Raw genomic sequence first — 26,717 nt, 5'->3', positions numbered from 1 at the left:
TGGCCAGTATTTATTGCCCATCCCCAGTTGCTTTTGAACTGAGTGGCTTGCTAGGCACGGTGGCACAGTGGTTAGCACTGTTGCCTCAAAGTGCCAGGGACCTGGGTTCGATTCCCGCTTTGAGTCACTGTCTGTGTGGAGTTTGCACATTCTCCCCGTGCCTGCGTGGGTTTCCTCCGGGTGCTCTGGTTTCCTTCCAAAGACGTGCGGCTTATTTTGATTGGCGATGCTAAATTTCCCCTTAGTGTCAGGGGGACTAGCTAGGGTAAATACATGGAGTTATGGGGGTTGGGCCTGGGTGGGATTGTGGTCGGTGCAGGCTCAATGGGCATGAATGGCCTCCTTCTGCACTGTAGGATTCTATGATTGCTAGGCTATTTCAGAGGGCAGTTAAGAGTCAACCACATTGCTGTGGCGCTGGAGTCACATGTAGGCCAGACCAGGTAAGGACGGCAGATTTCCTTCCCTAAAAGGACATGAGTGAACCAGATGGATTTTTCCGACAATCGGCAATGGTTTCATGGTCATCTTAATTCCAGACATCATCTTAATTCTTAATTCCAGATATTTTTTATTGAATTCAAACTCCACTGTCTGCCATGGCGGGATTTGAACCCGGGTCCCCAGAGCATTAGCTGAGTTTCTGGATTATTAGTCTAGTGATCATACCACTTGGCCATCGCCTCTCCAATGTCATGTTCAGATATCACCATGTGTCACGTCTTAATTACACTGACTAAAATATAACCATTGTGACCAATAAGAACAAAGAACAAAGAACAATACAGCACAGGAACAGGCCCCTCGGCCCCCCAAGCCCGCGCCGCTCCCCGGTCCAGGATTGAATCCTGAATCCAGGATCCCCGCCCAATTTTCCAGCCTATCTACATCCTAATATCCTATCCACCGAGCTGTCCCTCACAGCTACGATGCTTTGTTCATCACAACCTATTAACTCACCCCCACCCCCCCATTCCAGACCATGTGATCTCCAGGGAGAGGCGAAAACCCAGAGTGAAAACCCCAGGGCCAATATGGGGAAAAAAAATCTGGGAAATTCCTCTCCGACCCCCTGTGGCGATCGAAACGAGTCCAGGAGATCACACTGGCCCTGATCAGAAAACGCTTCCCAACCCTATTCATTTCCACTTCTGCTTTACGAACACCATCTGAATTCCCTGCCCCCGAGACAGGTTCCCAACTATCCGCAGTCTCGCTCTGTACTGGCACCAGCAAGATGATCATAGAATGAAGCCTTGAAACGAGAAACAAAGAACAATTAGCCCGCGCCGCTCCCTGGTCCAAACTAGACCACTCTTTTGTATCCCTCCATTCCCACTCCGTTCATATAGCTGTCTAGATAAGTCTTAAACGTTCCCAGTGTGTCCGCCTCCACCACCTTGCCCGGCAACACATTCCAGGCCCCCACGACCCTCTGTGTAAAATATGTCCTTCTGATATCTGTGTTAAACCTCCCCCCCTTCACCTTGAACCTATGACCCCTCGTGAACGTCACCACCGACCCGGGGAAAAGCTTCCCACCGTTCACCCTATCTATGCCTTTCATAATTTTATACACCTCTATTAAGTCTCCCCTCATCCTCCGTCTTTCCAAGGAGAACAACCCCAGTTTCCCCAATCTCTCCTCATAACCAAGCCCTCCATACCAGGCAACATCCTGGTAAACCTCCTCTGTACTCTCTCCAAAGCCTCCACGTCCTTCTGGTAGTGTGGCGACCAGAACTGGACGCAGTATTCCAAATGCGGCTGAACCAACGTTCTATACATCTGCAACATCAGACCCCAACTTTTATACTCTATGTCCCGTCCTATAAAGGCAAGCATGCCATATGCCTTCTTCACCACCTTCTCCACCTGTGACGTCACCTTCAAAGATCTGCGGACTTGCACACCCAGGTCCCTCTGCGTCTGTACACCCTTTATGGTTCTTCCATTTATCGTGTAGCTCCTCCCTACATTATTCCCACCAAAATGCATCACTTCGCATTTATCAGGATTGAACTCCATCTGCCATTTCTTTGCCCAAATTTCCAGCCTATCTATATCCTTCTGTAGCCTCTGACAATGTTCCTCACTATCTGCAAGTCCTGCCAGTTTTGTGTCGTCCGCAAACTTGCTGATCACCCCAGTTACTCCTTCTTCCAGATCATTTATATAAATCACAAACAGTGATAAGGGTTATCACTTTGGAGCATTTCAGAACTGGAGATTAAGGACTGCCCTGAAAATCAACAGCCTTACCCCTTCACCCCACTGCTCTCTGAAGCAGCAGCTTCAGTCTTTAAGTTCATTTATTAGTATCACAAGTAGGCTTACAGTAACACTGCAATGAAGTTACTATGAAAATCCCCTAGTCACCACCCTTCGGCACCTGTTCGGGTACACTAAGGGAGAATTTAGCACGGCCAATGCATCTAACCAGCACGTCTTTCGGACTATGGGAGGAAACCAGATCACCCGGATGAAACCCACGCAGACACGGGGAGAACGTGCAGATTCCGCGCAGACAGTGACCCAAGGACAGAATTGAACCCGGGTCCCTGGCACTGTGAGGCAGCAGTGCTAACCACTATGTCACCGTGCCACATGGTCACCAATGGTGGAGTAATACAAGTTGAAGATACACAAGAGTTAAGAAGGGGAGGAGTGCAGGCGTGACTGAGGTTGTCAACTCAGAGAAGCAGAGCACAACATTCCAAACGTGGAGAGAATTTTCACTTGCTTGAATATCTAGTTCGCATTTGAGAACTCCATTTCAGAGCATCTTCATTATAGATTCAGAAAGTGACAGAATGACACCAGACATTCTCTTATACTCTTCCTGCCAAACAATTTATTGAACAGCAAAAGAACAAGCAAGTTGAAGCGGTAGCAGAACAATCAGGAGACCGGGTTTCAGATGTTCAACTGAATGTGTCAGACAGGGCAGCACGGTGGCACAGTGGTTAGCACTGCTGCCTCACAGCGCCAGGGACCCGGGTTCGAATCCGGCCTTGGGTCACTCTCTGTGCGGAGTCCGCACGTTCTCCCCACATCTGCGTGGGTTTCCTCCGGGTGCTCTGGTTTCAAAGAACAAAGACCAAAGAAAATTACAGCACAGGAACAGGCCCTCCAAGCCTGCACCGATCATGCTGCCTGACTAAACTAAAACCCCTACCCTTCTGGGGACCATATCCCTCTATTCCCATGCTATAATGACTGGTGGTGGAGCAGGCTTGAAGGGCTGAATTGCCAACTCCTATTTGCTATGTTGCTGATTAATTCACTGAATTTATATTCCATCAGCTGCTGTGGTGGAATTTGAACCCCTATTCTCCTGAGCATTAGCTTGGGCCTCTGGATTACGAATCCAGTGCCATTATCACTGCACCACCAAGTCCTCCCACAGCCCCAAGATGTGCGGGTTAGGTGGATTGGCCATGCTAAATTGCCCCTTAGTGTCAGGGAGACTAGCTAGGGTAAGTGTATGGGGTTATGCGGATAGAGCCTGGGTGGGATTGTTGTCGGTGGAAACGCGATGGGCCAAATGGCCTCCTTCTGCACTGGATCTTCTGCGATACGATCCTATGATATCTGGAAAAGCTAGTCTATTCAGGGGTAAGGATGTCTCGATGCAATCATGCAGAACTTTGGTAAGACCACACCTGGAATATTGTGTGCAGTTCTGGTCTCCTTATCTGAGGAAGCATGTTCTTGCTATAGAGGAAGTATAGTGAAGATTTACCAGACTGAATCCTGGCGGGACTGACGTATGAGGAGAAATTGAGGCAGTTCGGACTGAATTCGCTGGAGTTCAGAAGAATTAGAGGAGAATCTCATTGAAACCACTAAAATTTGAACAGGACTCGACAGAATAAATACAAGAAGGATGTTGCCGATGGTGATGGTGTCCGGAACCAGGGGTCACAGTCTGTGGATACAGGGTAGACTGTTTAGGACAGAGATGAGGAGACATTTCTTCACCCAGAGAGTGGTCAGCCTGTGGAATTCATTACCATGGAACGGAGTTGACGCCAAAACATTGTGGGCGCGATTCTCCGCCCTCCAAGCCGTGTGTTTCCCGGCGGAGCGAGGTGGCGCATTGTTTGCAAGCGGCGGGATTCTCTGGTCCTGCTGCTGTCAATGGGAATTCCCATTAACATCACCCCACACCGGCGGGAAACCCGCGGGCGAGGGTGCACTGCCAGCGGGACTGGAGAATCCCGCCGGCGTGAACGACCGACGAATTCTGGCCTGTATGTTTTCAAGAGCCAGTTAGATATAGCACCTGAGGCGAAGGGGGTCAAAGGATAGAGGCAGCATGGTGGCACAGTGTTAGCACTGCTGCCTCACAGCACCAGGGACCCGGGTTCAATTCCGGCCTCTGTGGGTCACTGTCTGTGCAGAGTCTGCATGTTCTCCCCATGTCTGCGTGGGTTTCCTCCCGGTGCTCCGGTTTCCTCCCACAGTCCAAGATGTGTGGGTTAGGTGTATTGGCCATGCTAAACTGCCCCTTAATGTCAGGGGGATTAGTAGGGTAAATATTTGGGGTTATGGGAATAGGGCCTGGGTAGGGTCGGTGCAGACTTGATGGGTCGAATGGCCTCCTTCTGCACTATAGGGATTCCATGATTCGGAGGAGGTGGGGCAGGCGGGATCAGACTGTTGAGTTAGATGAACAGCCATGATCATAATGAATGGCGGGGCAGGCTCGAAGGGCCGAACGGCCACCTCCTATTTGCTATGTTGCTGGTTAAATCACTGAAGTTATATTCCATCAGCTGCTGTGGTGGCATTTGAACCCCTAATCTCCTGAGCATTAGCTCAGGCCTCTGGATTATGAATCCAGTGCCACTATCACTGCAGCACCATCTCCCCCACGTTGAACAGGTTAGATGAAGAGGAGCTCATAAAGAGGACAATTAACAGCAGCCTGGACTGGGTATTGGAGAGCAGATTTTGAAGAGGGGCGATAGACACAGTCAAACATGTGGCCTAACCCCAGCACCGTAACTTATTTATTTAGTTCCAGCGCTGTCATCCGCCTATACTCCTTTCATTTGAATTTTCTTGAACTGATTGTATATTTTACAAGTCAGACGTTTGTGTGCTTGACTGATTTGCTGTCAGCGCAGGATGTTTTTATACTTCATTACTGTCACTTTGAGCCTGGCACAGCTTAAATACAGTAATAGAAAAATAGATGGGCAGCAGAGAGTGAGAAATCTGCCGAATCGCTTGTCCTATCAATAATATTTTATAGGCTGTCATCCTGCTGAAAACAAGTAACTATAAGGAGAGAAAACAGACTGCTTGGAGAAAACACCTTTCTGATTCTTTACTGATGGCTTGCTCAGTCACTGCGCTGACTGGGATGTTGCTGAGTCACCAGGGAAGTCCCCGGTTTCACACAGAATTGCCAACACTCAGTGAAAGTCACCCAGCTTATCCTGACGCTGGTGTTTCTGCCCCACGCATTCCTTTTCCCAGTTTATTTCATCAAATCCAATCAACTTCTCCTGTTCCTCTCTCTCTCGTGCAGTTATCTATCCTTGCCTGAAATGTTTAAAGTTCATTTTATTGGGCAGCACGGTGGCACAGTGGTTAACACTGTTGCTTCAAGTGCCAGGGACCCGGGTTCAATTCCGGCCTCGGGTCACTGGCTGTGCGGAGTCTGCACATTCTCCTCGTGTCTGTGTGGGTTTCCTCCGGGTGCTCCGGTTTCCTCCCACAGTCCAAAGATGTGCGGGTTAGGTGGATTGGCCATGCTAAACTGCGGGATTAGCAGGATAAATACGTGGGGTTGTAGGGAGAGGGTCTGGGTGGAATTGTGGTTGGTGCAGACTCGATGGGCCAAATGGCCTCCTTCTGCACTGTAGAATTCTATGATTAGTGTCACAAGCAGGCTTATATTAACACTGCAATGAAGTGACTGTGAAAATCCCCTAGTCGCCACACTCCGAAACAACCAAGGTTTGATCTTAGTTTGTGCTAATCACCTGCCCCCAGCCCAGGTGTCATAGAACCACAGAATCCCTACAGTGCAGAAGGAGGCCATTCGGCCCATCATGCTTGTTCGGGTGCACTAAGGGAGAATTTGAGCAGCACACCTTCTGTACTATGGGAGGAAACCAAAGCATCCAAAGGAAACCCATGCAGACACGGGGAGAATGTGCAGACTCCGCACAGACACTGACCCAAGCCAGGAATCAAATGCGAGTCCCTGGCGTTGTGAGGCAGCAGTGCCAATCACTGTGCCAAATGTATCGATGCTATTCACCACAATGACTCCTCGTGGTAGCGAGTTCCACATTCTCACCACTCTTGTGTAAAGATGCTCTTCCTATTGGCTTATAAGTTACTGCCTTACATGGCGGAGGTCTTGTGGCACAGTGCGTTAGTATCCCTGCCTCTGAGCCAGAAGTCCTGATTCGGTCCAACCCCGCGACTTAATGGCTGAGGAAGATGCATTCATAATGTGTTGAGAATCAATCTGCAAATCCTTCCAAACACGCCAATGGCTGATGGTGAGAGCGGGAGAGACTCCTGGTCAGCCCACTTGATGGGGAGTGGCACCCCTCAAGCTATAAGCCCTGGGCAACAGAGTCACGACCTATTCCAGGTAAGATTTGGTGTGGGAATAGATGGAAATCTGCCTCAGAGAAACAACAGCAACCTTATGTGGTCAAATCCTAATTTTCGCCCATCCCTGCTGCATGTGTTGAGATGGCAGAGGTGGCTCACCATTGCCTGGTGGTGGGATCTTCTGATCCCACTATTGTCAGGGGGGTTTGACTGCAGCCCCTCCACCGCTGGGATTTACTGTCCCTTTGCAAGTGCGTCTCTATGACTTTAATAATACAGAAACCAGGATTATACATCGTACTCCAAGCATGGTACAACCAAGGTTTGATCTTAGACTATCCTAATTTCATACCCCCAGCTCAGGTGGTATCAGTGGCTTCAATGCCCCAGGGTTAGAAAGGGAGACAGCGGAAGCCAAGTAACTGTTTTTCCTGGTCTATGTTCAGTGAACCATTCTGAAAGTACCTTTATTGATGTTTTGGCTTAAGAACAAGAGGAAAAGACAGTGAGGAGAACAAGGAAAGTGATAGGCAGAGAAATAAAGGGCCAGAATCAGATAAGGACCAAGTAAAAAATAGTAGGAAAGGGAAAAGAAACGTTAAAAGTGCAGTACCCACTTTAAGGTTTTGTACCTGAATGCTTGGAGCATTCGAAACAAAATGGATGAATTAGTTGCACAGATAGATGTAAAGGGATATGATGTAGTTGGAATTACGGAGACATGGCTCCAAGGTGACCAAGAATGGGAACTAAACATTGAGGGCTATTCAGTTATTCGGAAGGACGGACAGAAAGGAAAAGGTGGTGGAGTTTCATTGTTGATCAAAGATGATATTAATATGACAAGGGGCAAAAGTCATTGGTGGGGGTGGTATACAGACCACCGAACTGTCGTGGTAATGTTGGGAAAAGCATTAGACAGGGAATCAGCGATACATGTGTTAAAGGAACATCTGTGGTTATGGGGGACTTTAATCTGCATATAGATTGGGAGAGTCAAATCAGCCACAGTGCAAGAGGAGGAATTTCTGGAGTGCATATGGGATGGTTTTCTGGAGCAATACGTTGAGGAACCAACAAGGGAGCAGGCCATCTTGGACTGGATGTTTTGCAATGAGAATGGATTCATTGGCAATCTAGTTGTGAGAGAACCCTTGGGGACGAATGACCATAATATGGTAGAATTCTTTGTCAAGGTGGATCATGATGTATTGATTCTGAGACCAGAGTCCTTAATCTCAATAAAGGTAACTGTGATGGTATGAGGCATAAATTGGCCATGATGGACTGGGAAACATTGCTGAAAGGAAAGACAGTGGGCAGGCAATGGCAGGCATATAAAGAACGAATAGGTGAACTCCAGAAATTGTTTACTCCTGTTTGGCCCAAGAATGGGAAGGGAATTGTGGCCAAACCATGGTTTACAAGGGAAATTAGAGACAGTATTAAGTTCGAGGAAGAAGCATACAAATTGGCAAGAGAAAGCAATAGGCCTGAGGATTGGGAGCAGTTTAAAATTCAGCAAAAGAGGACCAAAGGATTGATTAAGAAAGGAAAAATATAGTATGAAAGTAAGCTAGCAGGGAGCATGAAAACTGATTGTATAAGTTTCTATAAGTATGTGAAGAGAAAAAGTTTGACAAAAATGAATGTGGGTCCCTTACAGTCAGAAACGGGAGAATTCATAATGGGGAATAAAGAAATGGCCGAGGAATAGAATTCATACTTTGCTTCAGTCTTCACAAAGGGAGACATGAATAATGTACCCGACATTCTGAGAGAGACCAGTTTTAGTGAGGAGCTGAAAGGAATCATAGAAATCATAGAAACCCTACAGTGCAGAAGGAGGCCATTCGGCCCATCGAGTCTGCACCGACCACAATCCCACCCAGGCCCTACCCCCACATATTCACCCGCTAATCCCTCTAACCTACGCATCTCAGGACTCTAAGGGGCATTTTTTTTAAAAAACTTGGCCAATCAACCTAACCCACACATCTTTGGACTGTGGGAGGAAACCGGAGCACCCGGAGGAAACCCACGCAGACACGAGGAGAATGTGTAAACTCCACACAGACAGTGACCCGAGCCGGGAATCGAACCCGGGACCCTGGAGCTGTGAAGCAGCAGTGCGAACCACTGTGCTACCGTGCCGCCCCTACATTAATAGAGAAATGGTTTTGGGCGGCACGGTGGCACAGTGGTTAGCACTGCTGCCTCACAGCGCCAGGGACCCGGGTTCGATTCCCAGCTTGGGTCACTGTCTGTACGGAGTCTGCACGTTCTCCCAGTGTCTGCGTGGGTTTCCTCCGGGTGCTCCAGTTTCTTCCCACAGTCTAAAGATATGTGGTTTAGGTGGATTGGCCATGCTAAATTGCCCCTTAGTATCTGGGGGACTAGCTACGGTAAATACATGGGGTTATGGGGATAGGGCCTGGGTGGGATTGTGTTTAGTGCAGACTCAATGGGCGGAATGGCCTCCTTCTGCACTGTATGATTCTATGAAATTGATTGGATTGAAGGTGGAAAAATCTCGATGTGCTGATAATCTTCATCCCAGAGTGTGTTGACATGTGCATGGCAGATGCAGTGTAATGTGGATAAATGTGAGGTTATCCTCTTTGGTTGCAATAACTATTACTTGAATGGGTGTAAATTGAAAGAGGTGGATACTCAGCTAGACCTTGGTGTCCTCATGCATCAGTCACTGAAAGTAAGCAGGCAGTAAAGAAGGCAAATGGTATGTTGGCCTTCATAGCGAGAGGATTTGAGCGTAGGGATAGGGATGTTTTGCTGCAATTGTATAGGAAGTTGGTGAGGCCACACCTGGAGAATTGTGTGCAGTTTTGGTGTCCTTATCTGAGGAAGGATGTCCTTGCTATAGAGGGGGTACAGCGAAGGTTTACCAGGCTGATTCCTGGGATGACAGGTTTGACATATGAGGAGAGACTAAGTCGGTTAGGATTATATTCACTGGAGTTTAGAAGAGTGAGAGGGGATCTTATAGAAACTTACAAAATTCTAACAAGGTTAGACAGGGTAGATTCAGAAAGGTTGGTTAAATTAAATTGGTTACAGGCAGCGTCACATCTGTGCCGGAAATCTGCAGGGAGGCACATAAGTTATGGTAATACTAATTACCATATATTTTAAGTGTGATTAGCAGGACCAGGCTCGCTAGCCTCTCCCCATCCTCCTACCAGAGTATTTTATTCCAGTGGAGATTATACTAGCTCCCCACTTTCAGGGAGCTAGCGGCCCAACCCTGCTGGAATCAAGAAGGGGGCAATTGGAGCCCTCCCAGAGGGTCGGGTGGAGGTGCCCCCTGAGCATTGGCACCTTGGCAGTGCCAGCCTGTGCCCCCTGGTGTGGGGAAGTCCAGAACTAGGGGCCATAGTTTGAGGATAGGAGGTAAACCTTTTAGAACTGAGGTGAGGAGAAATTTCTTCACCCAGGGAGTGGTGAATGTATGGAATTCACTACCACAGAAAACAGGGACGAAAGGGATCAAGGGATATGGAAGGAAGGGGGATCAGGATATTGAATTTGATGATCAGCCATGACCGAAGTGAATGGTGGAGCATGATTCGAAGGGCCAAATAGGCTGCTCCTGCTTCTATTTTCTATGTTCCTATGGCTTGGCTGGGATGACCTGATTGCGGGGGAGAGGGGGGAAATGGCCTAGTAATATTATCAAGAGACTGTTAATCCAGAAACTCAACTAATGTTCCGGGGACCCGGGTTCGAATCTCGCCGCGGCAGACGGTGGAATTTGAATTAAATTTTAAAAATCTGGAATTAAAAATCTACTGATGACCATGAAACCATTGTCAATTCTTGGAAAAACCCATCTGGTTCACTAATGTCCTTTAGGGAAGGAAATCTGCCGTCCTTACCTGGTCTGGCCTACATGTGACTCCAGAGCCACAGCAATATGGTTGACTCTCAACTGCCCTCAGGCAACTAGGGATGGGCAATAAATGCTGGCCAACTAGTGACACCCATGTCCCATGTATGAATAAAAGGAAATTGGTCCAGTGGCCATCCAACTCCAGGACTCTGTGAAGATTGGTTACCTGTGTTGTTGGGTATGGCAGCCTCACTTATAACATCAAGGAAGGCAGCACCTGTGACCATGCAGCATTCCCTCTGTGCTGCACTGGAGTGTCAGTCTTTGAACTCAAGTCTGGAGTGATATTTGAATTGAGAGCCTTGTGACTCAGGAGGCAAGAGAGATAGCAACTGAGCCACAGCTCACCCTGCAGATTAGAGGGAGGCAGTAGCATAGTGGCATTGTCACTGGATCAGTAATCGAGACACCCAGGGGAATGCTCTAGAGATGTGGGTTCAAATCCCACCAAGGAAAGCTCATGTAAACAACAGGGGGTGATTTTTCCATCCAGCAAAAAAAAAATTAGCGCAGCGGGCTGGAAGATTCCAGCGGTGTTCGATGCGTGGGATCTGCGCTGGGCATCCTGTCCTGCTAGCGTCTCCCAGTGCCAGATTTCCAGTGGCGTCACACCCAAAATCTATGGGGCGGCACCTAAATTATGGTAATACTAATGATCATATATCTTAAATATGCTTAGCAGGCCTGGGACAGAAGTTTCCAGGCTCGCTAGCCTCTTCCCCACCCCTCCTGCCAGAGTATTTCACTTTCGGGGAGCTAGCAGCCTGACCCCGCTGGAGTCGGGGGGGGGGGGGCAATCGGGACCCTCCAGAGGGTCAGGTGGGGGGGTGCCCCCTGGGTACTGGCACCTTGGTGGTGCCAGCCTCTTCCCACTGGCACTGCCCAAGGGGCAAAGTGCCCATGCCCAGGGGACACTTGAGCAGTGCCAAGGGGGCTGGGCCTATGGGGACGGTGTTTTTGTGGGTGAGGTCTGGTGGGGCAATCGGGGGGGTGGGGGGGTCCTGCTGCCACTCTGCAGAGGGATCAGTGTGGGATGGAGGGACTGCCAGTGGGGGAGGGGGGGGAGGCTGGACCGGATGTGGTTGGGGGGCCAGCGATCGGTCCGCGGTGGGTGGGGCGGAGAGGGAGTGATCGGGAGGTCGGCAGTGCAGGGCCACCACGCATACAGTATCGACAGATCGGTGCATGCACAGTGGCCCGGTCCGCGCTATGCTGCCGGCCTCTCCAGCAGGAATAGGCAACCCCCACGAATCATGCTGGTTCACTCTGCATAGTAAGAAGTCTCACAACACCAGGTTAAAGTCCAACAGGTTTATACCATAAGCTTTCGGAGCACTGCTCCTTCGTCAGATGGAGTGGTCTCTGTTCTCAAACAGTGCAAACAGACACAGAAATCAAATTACAGAATACTGATTAGAATGCAAATCTCTACAGCCAGCCAGGTCTTAAATGCACAGACAATGTGGGTGGAGGGAGCATTCAACACAGGTTAAAGAAATGTGTATTGTCTCCAGACAGAACAGCTGGTGAAATTCTGCAAGTCCGGGAGGCAAGCTGTGGGGGTTATTGATAATGTGACATAAATCCAACATCCCGGTTTAGGCCGTCCTCATGTGTGCGGAACTTGGCTATCAGTTTCTGCTCAGCGACTCTGCGCTGTCGTGTGTCGTGAAGGCCGCCTTGGAGAACGCTTACCTGAAGATCCAAGGCTGAATGCCCGTGACTGCTGAAGTGCTCAGAGTGTAGGAGATTCATTTCCAAACCCCCACTGAAAGAAGCAATGTGATTTACTTCAGTTTTCACGTAAATTCTACACTTTAGAATTTTTTAAGGAGAATCCCGGCCCAGTTGTTTAAACACTTTCTCATCTGAGCCAATCACTGAAACAGGACGGATTATTCCCCAGCACCATCATGAGTGAGGAAAATTCTGGCTGGGACTCTTGCCAACACTACATTGATTGAATGCACAGAATATCTAATACAAGCGATCCTATTACCAGCTGGCAACATAACCACGTTCAAAATTAGCTTGAAATTAAAGCATTCCTTTTGATCATGCCCTCAGAAACACAAACACACTGACCTATTCAAGAGGGTTGTAAGTGAATCAATGTAAGACAATAATACCAGATCACATTTGACAGCTCAGTGTGTACAAAATAACAGGTTGAGAAAGGGGAGGGAGGAAGCAGAGCAAATCCCTGACTTCTCTTTGCTTCACTGGAACATCCAGGCAGATTGGTCATGTTATTTTCTCCGTGCTCTGCTCCAGTTAATCCCAATGAACCAAAATTCAGCACATTTACCATTTACACAATGTCTCGACTTTAGTAACTCAAGGAGCTCAAGCCTGACGCCTGAGCTGAATGTTGTGTCCTTCAGTAAGAGAAACTTTACCGACTATTAGATTCTTCTATAACACACACTCACGCTCACACACTCACGCTCACACACACTCACGCTCACACACACTCACGCTCACACACACTCACACTCACACACACACATACTCACACACTCACACACACTCACACACACTCACGCTCACACACACTCACGCTCACACACACGCTCACACATATTCACACACACACACACACTCACGCTCACACACACTCATGCTCACACACACACACTCACACTCACACACATATTCACTCTCATACACACACACACGCTCACACACTCACATTCACACACACGCTCACACACTCACATTCACACACATACTCTCACACACATGTTCTCTCTCATACACACACACGCTCACGCACTCACATTCACACACACACAGACACTCTCACACACACACACAGAAACACACACGCACTACATACATACACCTCACATACGCACACATACACACACTATTACATACACTCACACATCGACTCACGCACACACATATATCATACATAACACACTCAGACACACCCACGCACACCCACACAAGCGCACACACGCACATACACATACTCTCACACACAATCATACATACACACATTTACACACACTTCAAATGCACACATACTCAAAACACACACTCACAACGCACACTCAAATACACACACAGACACTCACACACACATACTTGCACACAAACATACACATACACACACATGCACACACAATGAACACATGCACACACACTCAGACACACCCACGCACACCCACACAAGCACACACATACAGACACACACGCACAGAGGGATCCAAATGTATTATTAGACTTCATTACCTCGAACTGGATTGGAACTTAGGAAGGTGAATACTTGTAGCCATTTTGTCTGTCGGATTGATATACTTTCCGAGGCATGTCTGTGGATTTAACCCCTGGTGTGCTGAATTTAAATGAACAGCAACCCAAGAGTTCTCTGTTGCCAAATTATCCAAAATCTCAGGGCATGGCAGCAGTGTGCCGCTGTTTTATTCTTCACCCGCACATATTGCCCCTGCCCCTCTCCTGCTGCCCCTCTGAAACTATAGACACAGATGGAAAAATACCGTAAGTGCTGGAAATCTGGGATGGAAACAGAAAATGGAATGCCCACCAATCTGGCAACATCTTTGGAGAGAGAAAAACAGGAGGGGGGGAGGTGGGGGGTGGTGGGAGGGGTAGTGGGGGGGGGGGGGGGGGGTTGGGTGGTGGGGGGGCGGCGGTCGAGGGGCGGAACAGCAGGGAAGAAGTTGTTCTTGAGTGGGTTGGTACATGATCTCAGACTTTTGTATCTTTTTCCCGATGGAAGAAGGTGGAAGAGAGAATGTCCGGATGCGTGGGGTCCTTGATTCTGCTGGCTGCTTTTCCGAGGCAGTGGGAAGTATAGACAGAGTCAATGGATGGGAGGCCGATTTGTGTGATGGACTGGGCTATTATCACAATCCTTTGTAGTTCCTTGTGGTCTTGGATAGAGCAGGAGCCATTCCAAGTTGGGTGGGCTCTGGCTGGGAGTAAGGAGTTGACTTCACCACTCTCCCGTGGGATCGGGGTCTCGTGGCTGGACTTCTCCTGCCTGTAATCTGGGCAAATTCCCATGCACATGCCGGTCACCTGGCAAGATTTAAAATCATCGCAGCACTCCATTCTTTAGCAGAGATTTCCCTTTCTCCCTGTCAGAAGCTGCAGGTGTGAGCAGACCCCTTGGAAGTTCTCTGAGAGGAGATGTCAATTTCATTGGCAGTGATTCCCTTTCACAGCTGTGCACTCAGCCCCAATTATTCACACAGCTCTGATTTGAAGTCTCTGAACTTTCCTAGCAAGCTGAAACCCTCTGTATTACATAGAAAACCTTTGATCTCTGTCGATTTCAAAGTGCAGTGCTTTGAAAGAGGTTTCCATTGACAGCTTAGTGGATTTCTCCTCAGCCTCCAGTCAGCTGTGTTTATTTACATTTCCCTTCATGCTCAAATGCATCTCAAGTACCTCTATTGTTCCTAACCACAATGTTTACGTAGACTCTAAGCTTGACTGACAGCTGTGGCTTTGTTCAAAGGGAATAATAGAGCCAATGCACCTAACCAGCATGTCTTTTGGATTGTGGGAGGAAACCCACGTAGACTCCACACAGACAGTGACCCAAGCCGGAAATCGAACCTGGCTCCCTGGCGCTGTGAGGCAGCAGTGCTAACCACTGTGCCACTGAGCCACCCACAAGCAGACAGGTTGGGCATGGTTTTCAGAGCTGGGTTCGGGCTGGAACAGAGATGTTTACAGCATGGAAACAGGCCCTTCGGGCGAACTTGTCCATGCCGCCCAGTTTTTAACCACTAAGCTAGTCCCAATTGCCCTTCAGTACTCTTCTGCAAGTGTCTCAGTCAGTGTGGTGGTCAACTGTAGTCTCTGTAGCATAGACCATCAGAGTGGTGCAGACCGTGTGGACGGTGAGACGCTAGAAGAGGAGGAACATGAGGTAAGAGAAGAGGAGGGATTGAAGGCAGAGGAAAATAACACTGAGGATTGAGGTGCCCCTGTGATACCATGAGGTGACCTCCTTCTGCTACCATCTGAGAAGTCCTTCCTGCTCTCCCTCCTGGATGCTCCCCTGCATTGTCTAGCTTCCCTGTGGCCCAGTGGAAGGCTTTGACCCAAGCCTTCTCCCTCAGGGCAACCAGCCGCCTCAGTAATGTTTGCCACAGGTCTCTGAATAGATTTCTCCGACCTCCTCACCAGCTTTAACTGGGTAGGAGACCGTCCCCAGGACAATGAAGGGCTCAGTCCGTCCCATAACAAATCTGAACTTCAGCCAGAATCCCACCAGAAGCAGGTTTCTGACCCAGAAACAGACCCAGTTACCGCTTCCCATTGGTATGGCAAAAACCCAGCCTGTCATGTTAAACTTGTATACAGCCCCGCTTAGATCTCATCTGTAATACAGTGTGAGTTCTGGCCTGTGTGATGCGCGATATAACACACGAGAGGCTGGATGTACTCGGGAAATAAAGGCTTTTATTGACAACAATAACAGAGCTACCATATACAGTATACGATCCCAGACTAAAGGATCACCAGGCAGAGCAGTGACCTTTATACCTCTCCCAGGAGGCGGAGCTGACTGGGGTGTACCATAAGGACTATATTAACAGGTAGAACAGCCCAACCCTAACCCCAACAGTAACATATATACAGACTCATAGTACTGGCCAGACCATGGCTCAGCACTACCTGGTGGGAACCAACAATGGTTCACCGCATTCACCCCTCCTTTGAAAACAAAGGCCGGCGGGGTACAAAAAACACAGAACAATTGTTCATCTGTCTATAAGTTCAAACGGTCTGGGGGACCGCACCGTCGCTGTGACCTCCTCAACACCGGCGATGACACCGGTTCAGGCAATCGCGGTGACGTTCTCTCCAAGGCGGTGTCCAGCGACTCCTCCAGTGCCTCACGGGCCGGTAGACCCCAAGGTGGTGACAATCCGCTGAACTCGGGCACGCCTTGAAGTGGCGACCATCTCCTGGACTCAGGCAAGCTGTACACGGGAGTAAGAGGGTTAAGTGGTGGTCCCGATACTGCCCGCGCCGTGTCAGGAGGGGAAATAATGGTTGGGGGGTCCCTAACAGGAGGTGTGGGAGTGACAGGCGTTTCCAAGCCCCCTGCTGGCGCCAGGTCTCGAATCGAGACCGTGTCCTCTCGCCCGTCAGGATATGCCACGTAGGCATACTGAGAGTTGGCGTGGAGGAGATGGACCTGTTCAACCAAAGGGTCGGACTTGCGGGTCCTAACATGCCGCCACAGGAGGACAGGTCCTGAGTACGTCAACCAAGACGGTAATGAGGTCCCAGAGGAAGACTTCCTAGGGAATGAAAACATTCTCTCATGAGGAGTAGCGTTGGTTGCCGTACACAGGAGTGAGCGTATGGAGTGGAGCGCATCAGGGAGTACCTCTTGCCAACGGGAGACTGGAAGACCTTTAGACCTCAACGCCAGTAAGACAGCCTTCCAGACTGTAGCATTCTCTCGTTCGACCTGTCCGTTACCCCTTGGGTTGTAGCTCGTGGTTCTACTAGAGGCAATCCCATATGAGAGCAGGTATTGCCTCAAGTCATCGCTCATGAACGACGAGCCCCTGTCGCTGTGGATATAACAGGGGTAACTGAACAGGGTGAAAAGATCACGAAATGCCTTGATAACCGTGGCAGCGGTCATATCAGAACAGGGAATGACAAAAGGGAATCGTGAGTACTCATCAACCACATTGAGGAAGTACACGTTCCGATCTGTCGAGGGAAGGGGGCCCTTAAAGTCCACACTCAGTCTTTCGAAGGGACGAGTGGCCTTAACGAGTTGTGCCCTGTCAGGTCGGTAGAAGTGCGGTTTGCATTCCGCGCATACCCGGCAGCTTCTGGTTATGGACCTGACATCCTCCACCGAGTAGGGTAGATTCCGGGCTTTTATGAAGTGGAAGAGCCGAGTGACCCCCGGATGGCAGAGGTCATTGTGGAGAGCCTGCAATCGATTCTCCTGCACACTAGCGCATGTTCCAGGCGACAGGGCATCCGAGGGCTCGTTGAGCTTCCCTGGACGATACATGATATCATAATTGTAGGTGGAGAGTTCGATTCTCCACCTCAAGATCTTATCATTCTTGATCTTACCCCGTAACGTGTTGTTGAACATGAACGCCACGGACCGCTGGTCCGTGAGCAGGGTGAATCGTTTTCCCGCCAAGTAATGGCGCCAATGCCGAACGGCCTCCACAATGGCCTGGGCCTCCTTTTCCACTGCAGAATGCCGAATTTCAGGGCCTTGGAGGGTGCGAGAGAAAAAGGCGACGGGCCTGCCCGCCTGGTTAAGTGTGGCGGCCAGGGCGAAATCAGATGCATCACTCTCCACCTGGAAGGGGATGGACTCATCGATAGCGTGCATCGTGGCTTTCGCGATGTCGGCTTTTATTCTTGCAAAGGCTAAGCGAGCCTCTGTTGCTAGGGGAAAAGAGGTAGACTTGATGAGCGGACGGGCTTTGTCCGCGTAATTGGGAACCCACTGTGCGTAGTATGAGAAGAAGCCTACATATCTTCTCAGTGCTTTGACGCTAGTGGGCAGGGGAAGTTCGAGGAGAGGACGCATACGGTCTGGATCAGGGCCAAGGACCCTGTTTTCCACCACGTATCCGAGGATAGCTCGGCGGCGCGTGCGAAATACACACTTCTCCCTGTTGTAGGTCAGATTCAGGCGAGATGCAGTGCGTAAGAATCTAAGAAGGTTGGCATTGTGGTCCTGCTGGTCATGGCCGCAGATGGTGACGTTATCCAGGTACGGGAAGGTAGCCCGCAGTCCGTTCTGGTCCACCATTCGGTCCATAGCACGCTGGAAGACCGAGACCCCATTCGTGACACCAAAAGGAACCCTTAAAAAATGGCACAGACGACCATCCGCCTCAAAGGCCGTGTATTGTCGGTCCTCTGGGCGAATGGGGAACTGGTGGTAAGCAGATTTTAAGTCGATGGTGGAGAACACCCGGTACTGCGCAATCTGATTGACCATGTCAGATATGCGCGGGAGGGGATACGCATCCAGCTGCGTGTATCTGTTAATGGTCTGACTATAGTCAATGACCATCCGGGGTTTATTCCCATTCTTAACCACCATGACTTGCGCTCTCCAAGGACTAGCGCTAGGTTGGATGATCCCTTCCTTGAGGAGCCGCTGAACTTCAGATCGAATGAAGATCCGATCCTCAGCGCTGTAACGCCTGCTCTTTGTTGCGATGGGCTTGCAGCCTGGCACGAGATTCTGAATAGGGAGGGTGTGGTAATCCTAAGCATTGAGAGACGACATGTGGAGCGCGGTGGGCAATTTAGAGGCTGCGGGTCTCCCACTGAAAGCGGAGGGAGTGGCCCATCGTACTGCAGGGTTACACTCTTCAAGTGGACCATAAAATCTAGTCCTAGGAGTATTGGCGTGCAAAGATGCGGTAACACAAGGAGCCTGAAGTTCTCGTAAACCGTGCCCTGCACCGTCAGATTGACCACGCAACTCCCTAGCACGGTGACAGACCGGGACCTTGACGCCATCGAAATTGTCTGCTTGACAGTCCAAATCTGGAGACCACACCGCTTCACGGTGTCTGGGTGAATGAAGCTCTCCGTGCTCCCGCTGTCAAACAAACAATAAATCGGGCGTTTGTTTACCTGTATGTCCATCATGGACTTGTCGGGTCTGTGAGGCTTGGCTTGGCCCAGGATGGTCGACGCCACCGTTGGTTCGTGGGTGCAACTGCAGGCAGCTGAGATGGTTGATGACGACCCCTGCTGGTCATTCGCGGTTGGTGCCGACCAAAATGGCTGCCCCCATAGGTCGCACGTGGACGATGGCGCCAAAACCTGCGGCCCCTGCAGGTCGCACGTGTCTTGTGACTCCGTCGTTCAGAATGGCGACGTCCTGGAATCGCACGTGGTAGAAGACCTTGAAGACGCAGAAGACAAGGAGGCCGGCTCCGGGGAATCACACGCCGCACTGCTGTTCTTGGATGGAAGTTTGGACCGGCATACCTTGGAATAGTGCCCCTTCTTGCCGCAGGCGGAGCACAACACCGCTTTAGCTGGACATCGCTGCCGAGGGTGTTTCACCCCCCCACAGAAGTAACACCGCGGGCCACCTGGAGCTGCTGCCGTCGTCAGGTCTGAGGCTGGGAACGCAATCGTGCAGTTTTTCGGTCCCGCTGAATGAAGTGGAGTCTGCGACTGCCCCTGCCACACTGTCTCCACGTGGTCGTCGGGGTACATCGCCAGACTTTTGGAGGCCGTTTCTAGAGCGTCAGCTAACTCTATGGTTTTAGTGAGATCGAGGTTACCTTGCTCCAACAGCCGAAGGCGGATGTACGATGAGCCGATTCCCGCCACGAACGCATCTTGAGCGAGGTCGTTCATGTACTGGTCTGCCGACACTGACTTGCAGTTGCAGGCTCTGGCTAGCTGTTGAAGCTCGCACGCGTACTGTTCCGTTGTTTTGCCAGGCTGCCGCCGTTGAGTGGCTAGAAGGTATCGAGCATGGATCTCATTCGGCGGTTTGTTGTATCGCTTCTTGAAAAGCTCAAGGGCCCCTTTGTAGTCGGTGGCCCCACGGATCGCTAGGTATACAGCGTCGCCTACCCTCGCGTGGAGGACCCGGAGTCTGTCGGCGTCGTCGGTGACCGCTGTGTAGGCGTCGAGGTAATCTTGGAAACACTTCAACCAGTGGTCGAAAGTGTTCGATGCTCCCGCCGCACGTGGGTCCAACGTAAGCCGTTCGGGTTTAAGCATTTGCTCCATGTTTTCTTTTGTCGTTTTTTTTCCAAAAAAAAGAATTTACTTGTTGGCAATAAAATTGATGCGCGATATAACACACGAGAGGCTGGATGTACTCGGGAAATAAAGGCTTTTATTGCCAACAATAACAGAGCTACCATATACAGTATACGATCCCAGACTAAAGGGTCACCAGGCAGAGCAGTGACCTTTATACCTCTCCCAGGAGGCGGAGCCGACTGGGGTGTACCATAAGGACTATATTAACAGGTAGAACAGCCCAACCCTAACCCCAACAGTAACATATCTACAGACTCATAGTACTGGCCAGACCATGGCTCAGCACTACCTGGTGGGAACCAACAATGGTTCACCACACTGTGTATTATAAAAAAGTATCAGAAAGGCACGAGGGAAGATGCAAATAAAAAGATCCAATGAGAACTGTTGCAAAGTTGAGTTTGTAAAGAGACAGTTTGTAAAGACAGTTAGAGTTTGTAAAGAGGCAAAGAAAGTTTGTAAATAATTGTAAAAATGCTAGAGGGAAAGAAAACAGTGCGTGGTTCCTTTAGAGGCTGGTTTTTGAGTTCAGTGCTTGGATGCCGATTACACACAGACTCTAAGTTGCAACATTTGTTTCGAGGACCAAGCATCAGTGCTGCCTTGGTGAAAAAAAGGCAAAGGCCAGAGCAAGAGCCAGCTCAGAAGAACATCTCGAGAGCCAGAGCCAGAGTCCGATCAACTGAAGCAGTTAAAGGCAGTTAGATCAACGGAAACAACTAGTTCTTAACGCTGCCAGCTTCAGATATGTTTTAAGAGAACTCACCATTTAACCAGCGAAAAGTACCAAATCAGGCTGCACTTATAGACAGCAGACAAGTACAGAAAAAAAACTCCAAAGCTTTCAAGCCTGGTTTTTTGAGAGTGACTAAGACTCAGTTATCACTGTTTTGGTACTGAATGGTCCTTGTCTTTCTTTGAACAGCATTTCAGTTGAACCATCCTGTAATTAAAATGTTACTTGTTTAGTTAAAGTTCTGATTAGTTAAATAAAATAACTTGTTAATTATTCTCTAAAAGTGAGTGTCAGGTCTTTATGTCAATGAACCTCTAAACGTTAACACCTTCCCAAACACTTTTACCTGATCACAAAATGAGGTGAAAGGGATTAATCCTCTGCATCGTAACAGAACAAAACTGAGGTTATCATGATCAGGCAAGGTCAAACAGGCTCTTTTCTGTAGTAAAGGCTGAGGAGTGACCCGATTGGTGTCTTAATGCTGAAGGAGTTCCACAGGGCAGATAGAGAAAAAGGGTGGGATTTCCTGGCTGCATTCACCCCAAGGCCGGAAAATCCCACCCGAAGTCAACGGACTTTTGCATGGTCCATCCCCCGCGATGATTCCCGTTGCGGATGGGACAGGAAAATTCCACCCAAAATCATAGAATCCCTACAGTTCAGAAGGAGGCCATTCGGCCCATCAAGCCACCACTAACAAGAATCCCACCCAGGCCCTAATCCTGTAACCCCACGTATTTACCCTAGCTAGTCCCCGGACACTATGGGGCAATTTCGCATGGCCAATCCACCGAGCCCACACATCTTTGGACTATGGGAGGAAACCAGAGCACACGAAGGAAACTCACACAGATAGTCACCCGAAACTCACACAGAATGTGCAAACTCCACACAGACAGTCACCTGAGGCCGGAATTGAACCCGGGTCCCTGGCGCTGTGAGGCAGCAGTGCTAACCACTGTACCACCGTGCAGCCCTCAAATTTACACTTGTTTGGGGAGTCCATGAATATAAGATGGTTACTAATAAACCCAGTCGGGAATTCAAGAGAAGCTTCTGCATACAGAATGGTGCAAATGGGGAACTCACTACCATGAGGAGGAAGCTACATGAAGATGCAGGAGAAAGGAATAGAGGGAAATGCTGATGGGATGAGGAGAAGCAAGGTGGGAGGAAGCTCACATGACCACCGGAGGAGACCAGTTGTCCCAAATGACTTGTTTGTGTTCTGCTAATCTGATACAGCCCACTGTAATTCTGTCCTAATGAGATCGGTTTGCAACTAATAATGGAAATAAAAGATGTTATTACATTCTTAATTATGGTGCACTAATGGTTGTGCACTTCTGAGAGAGTTAGTTCACAAAGGGTTAGATTATATGATGTACTGTAACGGATGAGGGTGGGAGTTAATAAGGCCAACCTCTCGCAGAGGGTCCATGCTGACTTACATGCGCCACTAGGCTGCTGTTGAATAAATGTACAGTTGCATAAGTAGCAACAATATCACAAAGCTTTCTAATAACATTCAGATCCTTGCTGACTTAATAAACAGTATTTGAACAAAGCCCAGAAGGGTTAGCCTTTAAAAATCAATTTAAACAAAATGGTATGATACCATTCTATTATAATTACTGTCAGGGCAATGTTTTATAAAAGAATTAAAGATATAACAAATTAAATTCTGTTACCTTATCACCTTTTGCAAAATTGGCAAATATATTTATTGCAATTGAACTTGAACCATTCATAAACAAACATAGATTTCACATTCTCTGTTACTGAAGCAATATTATACTTTTGAATAGAAACATGTAGGCTTTAAGTAAATTATAGTAGTTTTATTGGTGTAATTTAAGCAGAAACTCTTTCACTTAGAAACCCTGCAGTGCAGAAGGAGGCCACTTGGCCCATCGAGCCTGCACCGACAACAATCCCACCCAGGCCCTATCCCCGGAACCCCACATATTTATCGAACTAATCACCCTGAAACTAAGGTGCAATTTAGCATGGCCAATCCACCTAATCTGCACAACTTTGGACTGTGGAAGGAAACCGGCGCTGCAAAATGAAAAAGAGAAAAATATGCATTTATATAGCACCTTTCACAACCTCAGGATATCCCAGAGCATTCTACAGCCCATGAGATAGTGCTGAAGTGTAGTCACGGCACAGTGGCACAATGGTTAGCACTGCTTCCTTCCAGTGCCAGAGATCCAGGTTCGATTCCGGCCTTGGGTCACTGTCTGTGCGGAGTCTGCATGTTCTCCTCATGTCTGTGTGATTTCCCTCCGGGTGCTCAGGTTCCTCCCACAGTCCGAAAGACATGCTGGTCCGGTGCATTGACCAGGCTAAATTGCCCCTTAGTGTCCCAAGGTGTGTCAGTTAGATGGATCAGCAGGTAAATACATAGGGTTATGGGGATAGGGTCCGGGTAGGATGCTTTGTCGGAGAGTTGGTGCAGACTCGATGGGCTGAATGGCCTCCTTCTGCACTGTAGGGATTCTATGTCAATGTAGGAAATGCTGCAGCCAATTTGTGCACAGCAAGCTCCCACTGTCAGAATCACAGGTAGAGAGATGAATACTGGCCAGGGCACTGGGGAGCACTCGATTGCTGTCCTTCAAATAGTGCTTTTAACATTCACCCAAGTCTTTGTTTAATGTGTCATTCAAAAAGAACAACAGTGCTGCTGGCAGTGCAGCACTCCCTCAGTATTGCACTGGCGCGTTAGCCAGTACAACCCGCTTAAGTGGGACTTGAACACACAACCTTCCTCACTCAGAGGAAAGCGAGCAAGCCACTGAGCCACGGCTGACACCTCATGATGTGACTTCAAATGACAAGTTTAAGCAATTGCTGTGTGGGTGCCAAGCATTATTTACAGCCTGACTGTCGATTGTTCAAATTCCTGGTGAGCAATTTTCAAAGTTGATGGAAGCGACTTCAGATTTATCGGCTATTTGGCTTCTGCCCCAACTCTGAGCACACACCGTTTCAATCACAAAAATGTCACTGTTCAACACAAAATGGCCATCTCTCTCTCTCTCTGGCTGTAGGGAGGCTCACTGATACAAGAAACAAAATTATCTGGGGCAGTTAAATTCTGCCAAATGCAGTGGTACATACTTCGCTGCGCTATGTACAAAGAATTTATAATCCGTATCGTTGAGAACAAATTTAAAAGAATTAATTTTGTGAGCTTCACACTGACATGGGACAGCATAGTGGCACGGTGGTTAGCACTGCTGCCTCACAGCTCCAGGAACCTGGGTTCGATTCCCAGTTTGGGTCACTGTCTGTATGGACTCAGCACGTTCTCTCTGTGTCTGCGTGAGTTTCCTCCCACAGTCCAAAGATGTGCGGGTTAGGTTGAATGGCCATGCAAAAATTGCCCCTTAGTGTCCCGGGATGTGTAGGTTAGAGGGATTAGCAGGGTAAATGTGTGGGGTTGTGGGGATAGGGCTGGGGTGGGATTGTTGTCAGTGCAGACTCGATGGGTCAAATGGCCTCCTTCTGCACTGTAGGGTTCCCATGATTAACATGTGAGAGGAGAGAGGGACAAGAACAGTTCTGTCAACCTCCAGTTCACTAAAAGGCAGTTGGCGTGCAGGTGTACAGTTTGCACTTGTACATAAGTTTAAGAGATCAACAGAGACAAACAGTTATGATTTACAAATTGGTATCACATGAGGCTATCACCTTGAGGGCTCTCACGGAAGATGCAGGCCAATCAGCCCATCTAGCCTGTGCTGATTCCTTGGATGAGTAATCCAATTAGTCCCACTCACCCATATTCCTGTGAGTACTTTCCAAATGAACTTGAGACCACTCAGCATCCTACTGCCCATGGGCACGGTGGCACAGTGGTTAGCACTGCTGCCTCACTGCACCAGGGACCTGGGTTCGATTCCGGCCTTCGGTGACTGTCTGCGCAAAATCTGCACATTCTCTTCGTGTCTGCGTGGGTTTACTCCAGGTAGTCCGGTTTCCTCCCATACTCCAAAGGTTTGCAGGTTAGTGGCGTAACTATCAGGGGTTGGGGTGGAGAGAGGGTCTGGGTAAGATACTCTGTCGGAGCATCATACAAGACCATTCAATAGGCTGAATGGTCTCGTATGATATCTTACCTCGCATCATGGCTCAGTCACTCGTTGCCCTTCTGCTTCTCAGCCTTCAGTCTAGCAATGGCTTAATTTGAACATTCTCGCCTTTGTGGTTAAACTTGTCCCGTGCTTTGCCCATCCTTATCTCTATCACCTTCTCCAGCCCAACATCCATAGAGCCACAGAACCATAGAAAGGTTACAGCACAGAAGGAGGTCATTCGGCCCATCATGCTCATGCCAGCCCGAGGTCACCCAGGTGCCCTTTCTAATCCCACCTTCCTGCACCCGGCGCATAGCCCTGTAGTTTACAGCATTTAAGGTGCAGATCCAGAGTTTAAAGAGTTTAGACTATCTACCTTCACCACCAACTCATAGAATCATAGAATCCTACAGTGCAGAAGGAGGCCATTCAGCCCATCGAGTCTGCACCGACCACAATCCCACCCAGGCCCTATCCCCACACCCCCATGCATTTACCCTAGCTAGTCTCCTGGCACTAAGGAGTAACTTAGCATGGCCAATCTCCAACCCGCACATCTTTGAAGTGTGGGAGGAAACCGGAGCACCCGGAGGAAACCCACGCAGACACGGGGAGAATGTGCAAACTCAACAGACAGTGACCCAAGCCGGGAATCGAACCCGGGTCCCTCGCACTGTGAGGCAGCAGTGCTAACCACCGTGCTTCAGGCAGGAAATTCCAGACACCCACACCCTCTGCATAAAAAAGTTCTTCCTCATGTCCCCTTTACGCCTACTGCCACTTACCTTGAATCGATAGATAGATAGATAGATAGATAGATAGATAGATAGATAGATAGATAGATAGATAGATAGATAGATAGATAGATAGATAGATAGATAGATAGATACCCTACAGTGCAGAAAGAGGCCCTTTGGCCCATCGAGTCTGCACCGACCACAATCCCACCCAGGCCCTATCCCTACATATTTTACCCACTAATCTCTCTAATCTACACATCTCAGGACACTAATGGGCAATTTTAGCATGGCCAGTCAACCTAACCTGCACATCTTTGGACATCTTTGAATCTATGTCCCCTGGTTCTAGAATTCTGTTGGACTTTAACCTGGTGTTGTGAGACTTCTTACTGTGTTTACCCCAGTCCAACGCCGGCATCTCCACATCATGGCTAGAATTCTCCACCAAGGGAAACAATTTTATCCTGTCCACTCGATCGCTTCCCCTCATAATTTTATACATCTCAATCAAGTCACCCCTCAGCCTTCGATGATCCATTGAAAATAACCCCAACCTATCCAAACTCTCCTCATAGCTACACTTTTCTAACCTGGCAACAATCGTGTAAACCTCCTCTGCATTCTCTCCAGAGCAATTATGTCCTTCCTGTAATGTGGTGACCAGAACTGCACACAATATTCCAGTTGGGCCTAAACAATGTTTTATACAATTCCAATATTATACCCTTACTTTTATATTCCAGACCTCTACCAATGAAGGAAAGGATTTCATTTACTTTGCTCAGTTATAGTTTGATTGCTAATGCTCCTGTGAACTGCTTTTGCGATGTTAAAGGTGCTGCACATTGATGGATATCTTCAATTCCCTT

General features: G+C 48.9%; 1 protein-coding gene across 3 annotated transcripts in view; it reads right to left on the bottom strand.

Annotated features, from left to right (window-relative positions):
• Positions 1 to 26,717, bottom strand: part of LOC144494164 (KH domain-containing, RNA-binding, signal transduction-associated protein 2-like) — a 586,631-nt gene that overhangs the window by 289,101 nt on the left and 270,813 nt on the right. The gene's annotated exons all lie outside the window — the stretch shown is intronic.

Source organism: Mustelus asterias, chromosome 5 (assembly GCF_964213995.1).
Source record: "Mustelus asterias chromosome 5, sMusAst1.hap1.1, whole genome shotgun sequence".
In the NCBI taxonomy this organism is placed as follows: Eukaryota; Metazoa; Chordata; class Chondrichthyes; order Carcharhiniformes; family Triakidae; genus Mustelus; species Mustelus asterias.
The sequence above is the reverse complement of the archived record's forward strand: the minus strand, read 5'-3'. Positions and strand labels throughout refer to the sequence as shown.